This window comes from Leucopleurus acutus, assembly GCF_964270905.1.
Source record: "Leucopleurus acutus genome assembly, chromosome: 20".
Classification (NCBI taxonomy): domain Eukaryota; kingdom Metazoa; phylum Chordata; class Mammalia; order Artiodactyla; family Delphinidae; genus Leucopleurus; species Leucopleurus acutus.
This window is the reverse complement of record NC_139162.1, coordinates 32821785-32835006: the sequence shown is the minus strand read 5'-3', so window position 1 is coordinate 32835006 and position 13222 is coordinate 32821785.

The window sequence follows — 13222 nt, the reverse complement described above, 5'->3', positions numbered from 1 at the left end:
TACTCCTTTCCACCCACCATCTCAAAACCCTGGCAGTGTGAACGTGCTTGTAACACCTGCATTGCATCTTTCTCATCGTAGTGCAGGCTCCTTACCTCTCCATTGCCCTTTGTAGAGCTAGAGGGCAGCCATCTATCCTTCTCAAAGCATCAGCCTCAAATCCAACCATTCCTTTCTTATTTTGCCTCATCTTAGAAAATTCTTCAAGTCCTGCATGGCATCTTTCCATAATAATGCTTCCTTCCCACCCATTCCCCCCCCACCCCCCGCCTTCCATTAACAATGATCTACGTAACGCATATGCCATGTGATACAGTTATCAGAAAGTGATGTTACCTGAACATACACATACAAAACAATATGAGAAGATACTTTTCTAAAAGAACAGATAACCTTAAACATTAATAAGTGGAAAATCTGTGAAATCAAAGCATTTTTTTCTTTTTTTGTATAATAGCTTTTCATTCTTTTTATGATTTTGTCTTTGAAAGCTCTTTCTGCAGATGACAGATGATATTGTTCTTCCAGCCTGCTTCAGACAGAATTAAGGGAGGAAGGGAAAAAAAAAACTATTGTAGAGTCTCTCCACTCTGCAACACGATTTTTATAATTAATATATACAACTGAGCAGAGAAAGGTACGTTATAATGAAATGCAATTAAGAGGTGTTTGTTCTTTTCCCACACAGGATGACTAGAATTTCCTTGACTGTTTAGAAGTCAACCATTATCATTATATTTTGCACATATCTTTTCTTTTTTTTTTTGCTCCTGAATTTGTTTATTTTCAATAAAAAGCAAACATGGATTTAGAGCATTTAATATTCAGATAACATCATCTTTAATTATAGTACGTGGTGACCATTAAATCTAACACCTTTTATGGTATTTCTTGCATTGGCATGCCTTCCAATTTTTAATTAATGGACCTTTAAAAAAAGCTCCAAATAAAACTGTAATTTCAATTTACCAAAAAAAGCTTGGGTTGGATGACAACAGTATGTTTTCCTTCCATGTGGAAAGGAACCAATCTGATTTTACAGTTATCTGTCATCTTGGACTTTTAATTATAAACTCTCTTGTACAACCTGACATTTAGTCATGCACGCTGGGCTGCCCTCTCTACTTGTACCCCATTTTCTTTTTCTTTTGTCACAATCTTCCCCAACTTGAATGGAAAAATAAGGATTGGGAGGATACAACAGTCACTTGTTGGGGGAGTTGGTGTGTGATGGGGTGAGACGAGGCACCTATCTGGAGCCCGCTCCTGATTCTGCCTGGTTATTTTCTTCTCTGAAGTGTTCGGCCGATTTTCCACCAGCCTCAAGGACAGAATTCAGTTGGAATTGCTGAGCTTGAGTGCTGAGAAACTCACCTTTGACAGCGCGGACCCCCAACGCGGGAGCCAAGAACTAGCATCTCACACAATAGATGCTTGATAAAAACTTGTGGCTTCAAGGAAGCCAGTAGCTTTAATGAGAAGAACAGGAATAAACACAATTACAGAGCAGGCCCTCTGACACTAAATGTTAAGGCATAATTTTTACTCGACATCTTTTAAGTATCTCGGAACCTAAAATTAAAGATGGTGGTGCATTTGCTCTTATTTAATGTACTGTCTTTTTGAGGTTTGTTTAAAGCACACATAGCAAAGAACAGTTATTGTCTTTAAAGAGCCATGCTTAATACTTCAGAAGCTGCTCTCGGGGAAACGGGATTGCTGCTGAGTTCACAAATATGTTTTTTTCTCCAGGTTTAGCCAATTGGGAGATGTAGGAAGAGCATACAAGGCAGCAAATTTTTTTTTTTTTTTTTTTTTTTTTTTTTTTTTTTTGCGGTACACGGGCCTCTCACTGTTGTGGCCTCTCCCGTTGCGGAGAACAGGCTCCGGACGCGCAGGCTCAGCGGCCATGGCTCACGGGCCCAGCCGCTCCGTGGCACGTGGGATCTTCCCGGACCGGGGCACGAACCCACGTCCCCTGTATCGGCAAGCGGACTCTCAACCACTGCGCCACCAGGGAAGCCCGTTTCTTTCTTTTTATTCTATAGACATGTAATGCTTCATTAAAATGGCAGTAACAGTCACTAAAAAACCTCAGACAGCTCTTTCAGCCTATGAGTAGAAGTAAAATATATAGAGAGCAAGATTTAAAGGAATAGAAAACAGTTACTTGGATGCCAAGCAAGCACCTTCTTCCACTAACCCAGCTGTTGGCAGGTCAACTTAAGGAGCCTTCTATGTGCCAGGTAAAGCACAAAAAGACACAAAGTTGAATAAAACAATCATTTCTGCTTTGAGAAGCTCTTTGACAGAAACGTGCAAAACAGATAAAGTTCCAGCAAGACAGTGGAACAGACCTCCCACACCTGGTAGACGCTGAGACCCTGGGCTCACAGACCCATCTGCTTCTTTTTCAGACTTGCTTCTGCAAGCCTCCTTCTGGCTCCTATATTAATACTGACTTGGCTTCTGCTTGATTCTTATTGATTACTGGTAAAACAGTTCCTTTCAAATCTAAAAAATAAAGTCAAACTCACAGAAACAGGGGCTAGAAAAGGGATGACAAGGGGCTTGGGGGTGGGGAAAATGGGGAGAGGTTGGTAAAAGGGTAATAAACTTTCCATTATAAGCTGAATAACGTCTGAGGATCTTATGTATAACCTGATGACTATAGTTGATAACACTGTATTGGGTAATTAATATTGCTAAGAGAGTAGAACTTCAATGTTCTCACCCAAAAAAAAGGTAAATATGTGAGGTGATGGATGTGCTAACTAACTCAGTGGCAATTCTTTCACAATGTATGGGTGAAATTCAAATCATCATGATCTATGATTTGAATCAAATATCAAATCATCATGTTTACACTTTAAATATCTTACCATTTTATTTGTCCATTATACCTCCATAAAGCTGAAAAAAAATAAAACAGTTCCTTTCATGAAAGAAAGCTGCTTGTGAATCCTGGGGGTGGGGAGATTTCAGACTCTTTTTTCCTTATACCCCTTATTCCCTGATCGTTTCCAACCAATATAGAAAACAAAAAAGATGTAAAAATGAGCTGCACTGGTTCCCCTGCCCTGTACAACTTTTGCTTCCCACCCAGTGAAATTTCCTCCCAAACAATAAGCAAAGTTTTCCTCAGAAGCTAAGTTAGGCCTTAATTGGCCTTCCCTCCTTGCTTTTCTGCTTTTTATGAAAAGTTAGCATGAAACAACTTCTTTGCTCAGCTCTGAATTTTTACAACCTGCCAGGCCAGGTGTTTTTTGTTTTGTTTTTTAAAATTCTGGCTGTTGCAAAACCCAGTTTGAACCCAAAAGATTTTACAGGTATTTGTGTGGTGGTCTTTCCCTTAGGCTTTGCAATTTGTTTCTCTTGGTCTGTCTGCCTGGCTCTGTTCCTATCCTGCCAAGAGGGTGTGGGTCATGTGACATACCGAGGTCCCTGCCAGCTCTGGGTCCTCACAGAGTGGCTGTGTGAATACTCAAGTGTTTGTGGTAATGGTTTCACAACATATACGTGTGTTAAATCATCATGTTGTACACCTTAAACTTACATGTGTTTTAGATCAATAGAGCTGGAAAATATACTTTTTTTTTAAACGTCTTTATTAGAGTATAATTGCTTTACAATGGTGTGTTCGTTTCTGCTTTATAACCAAGTGCATCAGTTATACATATACATATATCCCCATATCTCTTCCCTCTTGCGTCTCCCTCCCTCCCACCCTCCCTATCCCACGCCCTCTAGGTGGTCACAAAGCACCAAGCATAGTTCTTAAAAAACAAGTTTGTGGTTGCATTAGAATGGGGTAGAGGTGGGAGAAAGGGACAGGAGGATATTTGGGGCAGTGATGGATATGTTCATTACCTTGATAGTGGTAATGATTTCAAAGATGTGTTTGTATGTCAAAATTTATCAAATTGTATACTTTAAATACGTGCAATTTATTGCAAGCCAATTATACCGAATAAAATTGGGTTTTGTTGTATTTTTGTGTGTTTTTTGTTTCCAGTTATTAGCTTTTTAAAAATGTTTTATGGAAGTATAATTGATTTACAATGTTGTGTTAATTTCTGCTGTACAGCAAAGTGATTCCATTATACCTATGTATACATTCTTGGGTTCTTTTTTAAGAGTGTTTGAGGGCCATGCCTTTTACTTTCCTTTCGTTCAGTGATGGAGCAATGATTCAGGGACTCAGTTTGGGTTCTGACTTGCCCACTATTTTTCCAAGTGACTTTCAGAGGGGCTCTCTCCCCTTGATGTCCAAGTGCAACAGAGGACTTGGTACAGTGGTCATAAAGAGATAGTGAGACAGCACTTCCCTAAGAAGGGAGTGTCGCATAGTGGTTAAGAATCCAAATTTGTGCTCTGCTCTCTCAGCAGCTGTAGACCTTTGAGCCAAGTATGCAACTCCTTGAAGCCTCAGTGCCCTCATCTTTTAAAATAGGGATAATAATGCTTCCTTCTTTACAGAGTTGTTATGAAGATCAAATAAAAGTTTTTAGTACTAAACCTATGACATAGTACTTACTAGGTCAGTAAATGTTGGCAAGTATCAGGTTTGTACTCTGTGTGTGTGTGTGTGTATATGTGTGCATATGTATATTATGTATGTGTGTACGTGCATGTATGTGTACGCGCGTGTGCGTGTATGCATATGTGCGTGTACGTGCGTGTCGTGTGTATGCATGTGCTTTTTTTTAATGTTTACGATTTATTCTTAAATGGTACAGCAAAAATTATATTTTATAGAAAATGAAGCAAATATACAAAGTGTAAATGGATGTTCATTATAGAATGCGTTCTATGTTTTTGTCAGAAATTTTTCATAATAAAGTTGGTAAATATCTTCTAGGCAGTTTGCTCTTTGTTATCCTTTTAACTTCTATGTTATTGGTAAAATCCTTCACACCATCCCCTGATGTTTCACCAGCTATATTCTTCATATTCTCACACTCACTAAATCCTTAGTGTTACTTTTCAGCTCTAATTTTCTGGTAGAACTTAAGCGATGAAGTCTGCATTTGATCTTTGTGTGTTCTTTATATACTTATGGATTTTATCAAAAATGAATTTCCTGAAATACAATAAGTGATGAATGGCTTTCTAAATTTGTTACCTTCATTATGTCTTTATATTAAGAAACTCACTAAGTATAATGTTGATAATAATAAAAAGAATCATATCCATTATTCATTCAAAGGAGTTTTTTGGCCAGGTAGTTTTTGCAAAATTGTACATGCATGTGTGTCTGTATGTGTGTATATGGGGGTGTGTGTCTGTATGTGTGTATATGGGTGTGTGTGTCTGTATGTGTGTATATGGGTGTGTGTGTCTGTATGTGTGTATATGGGTGTGTGTGTATGGATGTGTGTGTATGGATGTGTGTGTATGTGAAATACAAAGCTTGACTAAGAGCAAGTGACTTCTGGATTAAGTGTCACGTGTTAAATACTGAGCCTCAGAGGGCAACATAAACTTTTAAAAGCATCACCGTCAGGCTCATCAGCCCAAATTCACAGCTCCCTCTCTCAAATGATTTTTTTTCTCTTCTTGATCAGCATATTATTATTTAAAACTCCATTCTGACTTTTCCTTACCAATTATTCCAGGAACATCTCAAGAGTTTCTTTGTGGTTTGAATTAGGCTCCCCGTTTCCTAATGCTACTGATCTCAGTGCTCCTAGAGGGGCCCTGAATTTGGTTTAATGCCCTGCTGTTGTTGTCTTGAAATTCATAGTCATTTTTGAACAGCGGGTTCTACATTTTCATTTTGTACTGGGCCACACAATTCCATAGCCAGTCTGGTCTCTATTCCATGCAAACTGGACTTTGGCTTCTGATGGCTGCAGGTCTTTTGAGAGAAACCACACAGGATACTCTGCTTGTTCTCAGAGCCTCCTTACTTCCTGTTCCTGGAGTAGGTTGTTTACTTTCAATTGAGGGAAGCTTAGAAAATGGACAATGGGTGATCTCCTTTCTGGACCTTGTAGGCAAATGCTTTACTATTTTATTTGTAAGGAAAAGGCCCACCATCTTTTTAAACCAACTGCACACACACACTTTACCGCAGTCAACTTCTCTTTGCTGTCTGATAGCAAGACCCACTGATGGCAGGGATGCCTGTAACATTGTTGCGGGTAATTTGATAAAGCTTGCTTTCCACGGTCCTGTGAGCTGTTGGCACCTAATGCCCTCTCAGACCTTTGGGATCACTTGCCCTACAGTTAGAACATCAGCCCCTGAGATGTGCTCCCTAAGCTCCCAGAAAACATAGCCCTGGGTCACCTTTGTGGACCTGCCCCATGGTGATATATTAGCCAGAGCCCCTTGGGAGCTCAAAAATCCCTTCTCCCAGCTCCTATGCACTATCAGAATGCTCTTGTCAATTCCACATATTTGCCCTGCATCATTTTGGTTTCTCTCCTATTTCTCCTTTTAATGTCAGGCTATGCCCAGTGATTGACAATTATAATTATTCCTCAGAGAGCCTCATATTAATAACAGCCATTGATCTAACTCAGATGATTCCAAGCATCTTTATTTCCCAACCTCAAATGTGAGACATTAGCTCCTCCAAGCTTGAATTCTGCAGCTTGCAAAAAAGAACTAAGACCAGGTTTCCAAATAATAGGTAACCTTCTTCTCCATAGCAGCCCCAATATGGAGCTCCCTCTCCTCAGCAGACTTTTTTTCTCTTCTTGATCAACATATTATTATTTTCAAAAATCCATTTTGACTTTCCCTTGCCAGAAAAGGCTCTCCATGCTCTATGCCGCACAGCAGGAAGCTCTTTTCGGCTCTCTCAGATTGGTGGGTGGAGGAGACCACAATTATACCCCATTTCAATGACATGTCTGGGGTTGCAGTGACTCCAGACAAAGAAGCTGAAATGTATGAAAGTTTCTGTGTCTTCAAGACAGAACCTAAAAATACCTGCCTGAGATGCAGGTTGAGAGCTATTTTCAACAACAGGGCTCCAAGGTTTTCCCGCTGGGAGCTTGAGAGACTGAATTCTTTTCAGCGGGCTGTCTAGGGTACCTGGTGATCAGGGGGGTGAAGCACAAAGACCAACACTGAGGGTTAGAAGGCTCCCCAAGAGGCCCCTCTCTCCACCCTGCTGTACCTGATGACAGGCTTCAGTGGGTCTGCTCCAGGACCCACTGCTCTCTATTGCAAAGAGCCAGGACACAGCCCACGCAGAGAGAAGGCTCCTTAGGACCTAGCATTGTTGCCGTTGGTCCTATTTCAAGGAGACTGCACTGTCATGCGGAGAGTGAAGAAGGAAATGCGACCGGGCAGGAGAGGATCTCAGAGATTTTCCAGTTACTCCTTTCCCTGGTGCTTCAATTATTCCTAAAATAGTGCTTCACCCAATGGTTGTACATCCTTCATTATCATATTTCCCTTGGCGGGGGGCCCTTACCAGGACTCTGTCTTTGGTCACTGCCCTTTAAAAACACTCATCCTTGTTCTTGAGTCAAAATTGACCTGCCTCTGATGTCTAAGTGTTGGGGCCACAGACAATTTGAGTTCATATTCTATATTTTTGTATTGTAAATACTTGGAAACAGTGCTCACGTGTTCCACAAAGCCTATCTTCAATGTCTCTGTTTCCTTTGACCTTCCTTTTGGTGACCTTGAGTCTAACTCCACCTAGCCTCCCTCCCCTAAAATATCTGCCCAAGGCTTTCTCAACTGTGGCATAGAGGTCATACCTTCTGATGGGAGCATCTGAGAGGCATTTGGGAACATTCTGCCAGTGTTAACGTGAGGGCGGGGTTTTCTCATGGGCATCAGTGCTGAACCCTTTGTACCTAAATTCTTTGAGATATCCAGGTATCAGCTCAGTTAACTTAGTCTGGTTTTGAAACACTGAATTTCAAATCCATGCCTGGGCCATGCTCAGGAGCCTCTCTTAGCTCTTCGTAATGTGCAAGGTTAACCTCTTGGTTCCAGAAAACTCAGTCTGGGGATAGTAGTGATCTTCACAGAGTGAGGGAGAGAGTCTCCTGATTTGTTGAGTTGTTTGAGAAAAGAGAAACATTTATTAAAGAAGAGAGTGGAGAGAATCATACTCCTTTAGTTCCTTTCTTTCTTTATTAAAAAGGATATAAAATATCTTCACGAACCACAGTGTAAAGAAGGGGAGATAATTGTACCAGAAAACTTGGGCTAGAGAAAGTGATACTGGTTTGCATAAAGATTATTTCCTCAATTTTTTTGTTATTTTTGTAAACTTTTCCTTTAAAAACTATTTTTTAATTCAAACCCTCAGGAAAGCTGAAAATACAATATGATAAATCACCGTATATCTTCATCTAGTTTCACCAAATGTTACCATCTTTCTGTACTCGGTACCTTTCTCTCTCCCTGCCCAAACTCCATCCAAAAATAGCTTGCAGACATCATGATACACCCCTGCCCGCATTAAATACTTTATATGGTGCCACCCAAGAATAAGGACATCCTCCTCAACCAGAACACCATTATCATATCTAAGAAAATCATTAATTCAATAACATTATCCAACATACAGTCTATACTCAGGCTTTCTAAATTTTCCAAAAAAAGTTCTTTTGAGTTTTCTAAAAAAAATTTAAATCCAGAATTCAGTCAAATTCCCTGTATTTCATTGACCCTTATGTGTTTTTATCTCCCCAAAGCAAATAAGTCCCACCACTTAACTCTGCTCATCACGCCATGTCCTTCAAAAAGTCCCAGACAGGGTGCTGATGAATACCCCACATTCTGGATTTGTTTGGCCATTGCCCTACAGTTATTTTCAGGTTAAACGTTTCTTGCAAGAACACAGATCTCTCCCAGAGCATCACACCAAGACTTTTTTGTTTTTGTTTTTTTGCCTGTCGTTTTTCGTTTTGCTTTCATATTGTAGGCATCTCCTAATGCCCATTCTTTCCTGTTCTACCAGCAACAATGACCCTGACACCCAAAACACAACACTCATTTAGAATATGAGAGAAGATGACTATTCATGGGCAATTATGATAGAGTTAAGAAGATTTTGAAAAGAGGGTATATAAAGTGACTTCACATGGGTTGTACAAAGTATGTATTTATAGAGTAACTCCAGATTATTTGGTCTGATTTTAGACGTGCTTGAGGGCAAAGGAAAAATGGATTTGTGGTATTTTACATATGAAATCAAAATGTCTTATAAAAATCCAATGGGTCTTAGAGATTGTGAGTAAAACTAAAATGTCAAGATTGACCAACTCTGCACATATAACTGTGACAACTGTTTGTCATTCGGGAATTCAGCTTCCCTTAACATCTCCTCAGTTCTTTAGGACAGTCTCAGGGCAGGTGGTGTCAACCATGTGTTCTAGAATGAGTCTACACCTGGGTTTCTCTTCTGACCCCCCTGGTCAAGCCTCAGCCACAGCTGTCCTTTGAGAACGCTGCTCCTCTGAGCTTCCTGCCCTCACCCCTGTGCTGTCACCTGGTCTCTGAGTCAACCCAGGCAATGACCGGACCTCACAGAGTCTCGCAGGAAAACAGCTATTGGTTTTAACCATATCTACCTCAGGGCTCAAAATCAACCCTTTGAGGCAGGTGAGTATGGATGGGGGTGTAGAGCTAGTAGTAGTCACAAGCCAGATGCTTTGCCATTTTTCTCCACTTTCATTGTGTTCTCACTTTCATTGATTCCTGTATTCTGAGTTTCTCCTTTCTACTCTAGGACATGATCTCCTCCTCAGTCAAAGCCTCCTAACAGAATCAAATCATGCACGTAGCTACTTGGAGAGCAGGGTCTCACCTCTCACCCAGATTTCAACACAGCCAACACAATCCCACCAAGGCCAGCAGTTTGTTACATGTACTTCACTAGAAATCATTTATTTAGGATAGATATCCATCTCTCTATAGATACAAAAATAGATAAGACAGATATGTTAAAATATATACTTAATATATAAATATACGTTTTAAAGTTCTATGGCCAAACGTGTTTGGGATTCATTGCATTGAATGCGGCTGAATACGTTGTGGATCCTTTAACATAATAATACGCCTTGTGACTCTCCAAGGAAGCACTATTATTGTGCTATTTCTCCCACTTACTGAAACAAGAAACCCTATTTCTTGGAGGAATTTGTGGAGCAGGTTCATTCCAAACCTCTTTGTTTTAGGAGCTGTACTCCTGTTTGTTTTAGGAGTTCTACTCGTAGAGAATCCCAGCACTGAGCTCTAGCTAGGAATAGGTATGTTTTAGTGCCTTGTGCCAACCAGTTGGTTCCTGAAGCTGAAAGAAGAATTAGCAGGAGAGTGAATTGTCTTGTATTTAGAGTTCAAAACAACCTCTGGGAGTGTTTACCCAGTAGGTCCTGCCCTACTTCCAAGACATTAGTAAAGAAAACTGTTTGTACTGCATAAGCATGTTTTTATGTTGGGATCTTTCACCAAAGAGCCGAGGGAGATCTCTGTGGTTCTGTCAAAGACAGGACAAAATCACACTCTGTTTTATCCTTGGGGTCGTCATTCCTTTCTGGGCATTATCTATGTGAGAGCCACAAGGCGAGTTCTACAGAGGCCGCGAAGGGATACAAGGCTCGTTCTCTTCTGGCAAGAGCAGAGCTTTAGAGTTCAGTGTTATAACTGAAGTGTAAATGGATAATTTGGGAATTACGACTTGTCGTTTCTCATCAGTCAACATTCTTTAAGCTTGCCACTAAGATAATTCTGAAAGTGCTAAATCCTGCCCCTCCAGTCTCTCCCTGACAATATCTGGGAGGATTTTTAGGAAGTCATACTCAGGTTATATGCAGGATTCTATCTCCAGGAAAACCTGGAGACGGTGGCCAGGGTATCGGTTGCACACAGTCTAAACATTCCCTGGAGTCTTAATTAACCACGTTTGCTTTCCTCTTGGCTTCAGACTGAGTCAGACCAGCCATGACCGAAGTTAGTTACAGTCCTGTGTGATCACGTGATGTGTGACTATATCTTGGCCTGTGATACATGATCTTGCCTCTTGACCAGAAAGAGTTTGTAACATTTTTTAAAAGTGTATTTTGAGTCATTACTGCTGCATCAAAGTTAAGTGAATGAATGTCTCTTGCCATTGCCGTAATGAGAGAGACAGACAGACAGACAGACAGAGAGACAGAGAGAGAAAGATCATTGCTTCATGGAAACTTCCAGATCCTCCCAGGACTGATGGAAGCAGGACTGATGGAAGCGGGCTTGCATAATATTATACATAGACCTCTGGGTGTTGACCGTATTGAGTCAATCTTGGGTTTATATCATGAGTCAACCCTAATCAATTAGCTTTGTGAACCTGGGCAAGCTGTTTAAACTACACTAGACTCTTTGCTGAGCCCTTACTTTGTACAGGCATGGCCCTGATCACTCTACATAAGTTAACTCATTGAATCCTTCCAACTATTGTATAGGCACTTCCTTAAGCCCATTTTACAACCAAGGCCAAGTAACTTGACCAGGGTTAGTACGTTATCACCTTGTGAAGGTGAAATGAGATAGCATCTCTCTTGGTCCGTTGTAAGTACACCAAATTTTCACTTTCATTGATTACCTTCAAGGTAAAGTTTATATACTACTACTAGGTGCCAGACATTATTCTAAATGCTTTATATGTAATAACTTGTTCAATGTTACAAGATAGGTACAGTTTTCATGCCCATTTAATAGATGAGGAAAGTGAGGCACAGAGAGACTGAGAGATCTGTCCACTGTCACAAGGCTATTTACTGGTGGAGGCTGGATTTGAATCTGGTCGGCCTCAGAGATTATACTCTTAATCTTTATACCAAATTATCACTTTCATTGTTGTGGGTTTGAGTATCTATCTGCACCCATTTCCCCACGAGTTTCTCGAGGACCAGAACTATTTCCTAGAGTGCTGGTGGTCCCTGCAAGCTGTCCCCCTTCCCCTACTGTCATTATAACCATTGCCCAGAGCTGGGAGGTTCTGGGTGAATTTCTTGTTGAATAAATGTACATGCTAAGAGGTTACCTATAATTTGATGAAGAAATTACTAGAAAACTTGTGAGGATGGTAAATGGCTGCACTTGAAATGACAGCGCAAGTCAAGGAAGAATTGCTAAGTACCATTTCAGTGAAACAAACAATCCTAACTCGATTTTGAAGATGTCTTGTGTTCAGGGTTTCCGGGGCAAGAAAGTCCTGTTCTCTGCTAAATCTTAGATAGGTGTTTTCCTCTACAATGGGCAGAAGCCACTAGGTAACCTGGCTCCTCTAAGAGTGGACCTGTTTGTACATCAACAAACACTTATTGACCTCTTACCATTAGCCAGATGCTGTGCCAGCCCTTTAGAAGGGTAATCTAATTTAATCCTTTTAACAACCATAGAAAGGTTGTTCTAACAGTATCCCCATTTTACAGATAGCCAACAGGCTCAAGGTCACACGCTAGTGAGGACTGAATTCACATCTTCAGAACTAGAGCTCATCTAGCGAGAAATGCCCCTGTTTCAACAGGAGCCCTCCTGAGCATCGGTGCGGTGGAGCTCCGATCGGTGATGGCTTTAGTGGACCCTCAGGCTCTTGCCTGCCCTTCTCTTGGCATTTATCAGTTGTAGATGTCCAGGCCTCTGGTCTGCAGAGTGCAGCCGAGAAAAGGAATTTAGGGTAGAGGAATAGCCCTGAGGGCTAGCTATTGTTTTTCTCTTAAAACTGTTCCTAACTGCAATACCTGGTGAAGCTGCAGAACACCTTAGAGTAAGTCCTGACATGGACTGAGAAAGTTGGATACTTAGTCTATATTTTCATAGACTTTATGACTTGATTCTAAAATCCTGCATATTATAGTTTTTCTTGGTTTCTCCTTGGCTTTTAATGCTGAAACATTTACCATCATGTTGAGATAGTAGTGTAGACCATGCCATAAAAATTGTCTTTGATGCCAACGACAGAAAAGAATATTGCTGTTTTTTTATTGGAGAGGGAGGGGAAATTGGCATCAGATCGGAAGTTACCGCATGTTCAATATCAATGACTTGAGTTCCTTCTGGTTTGCTACTTCACAAATCCCTGGGCTCCATGAAATAGCATCAGAAACAATAAAACACAAGTAAAGAAAGCACAGGACAATGAAAAGACATCCAGAAAGATTTTCATAAATGCAACAGTACTTTAAAAAAAAGTAAGTAATTTCATGTCTACTCCAGGTAGACACATAAAATCTTATGAACAAATTCAAAGTTTCAT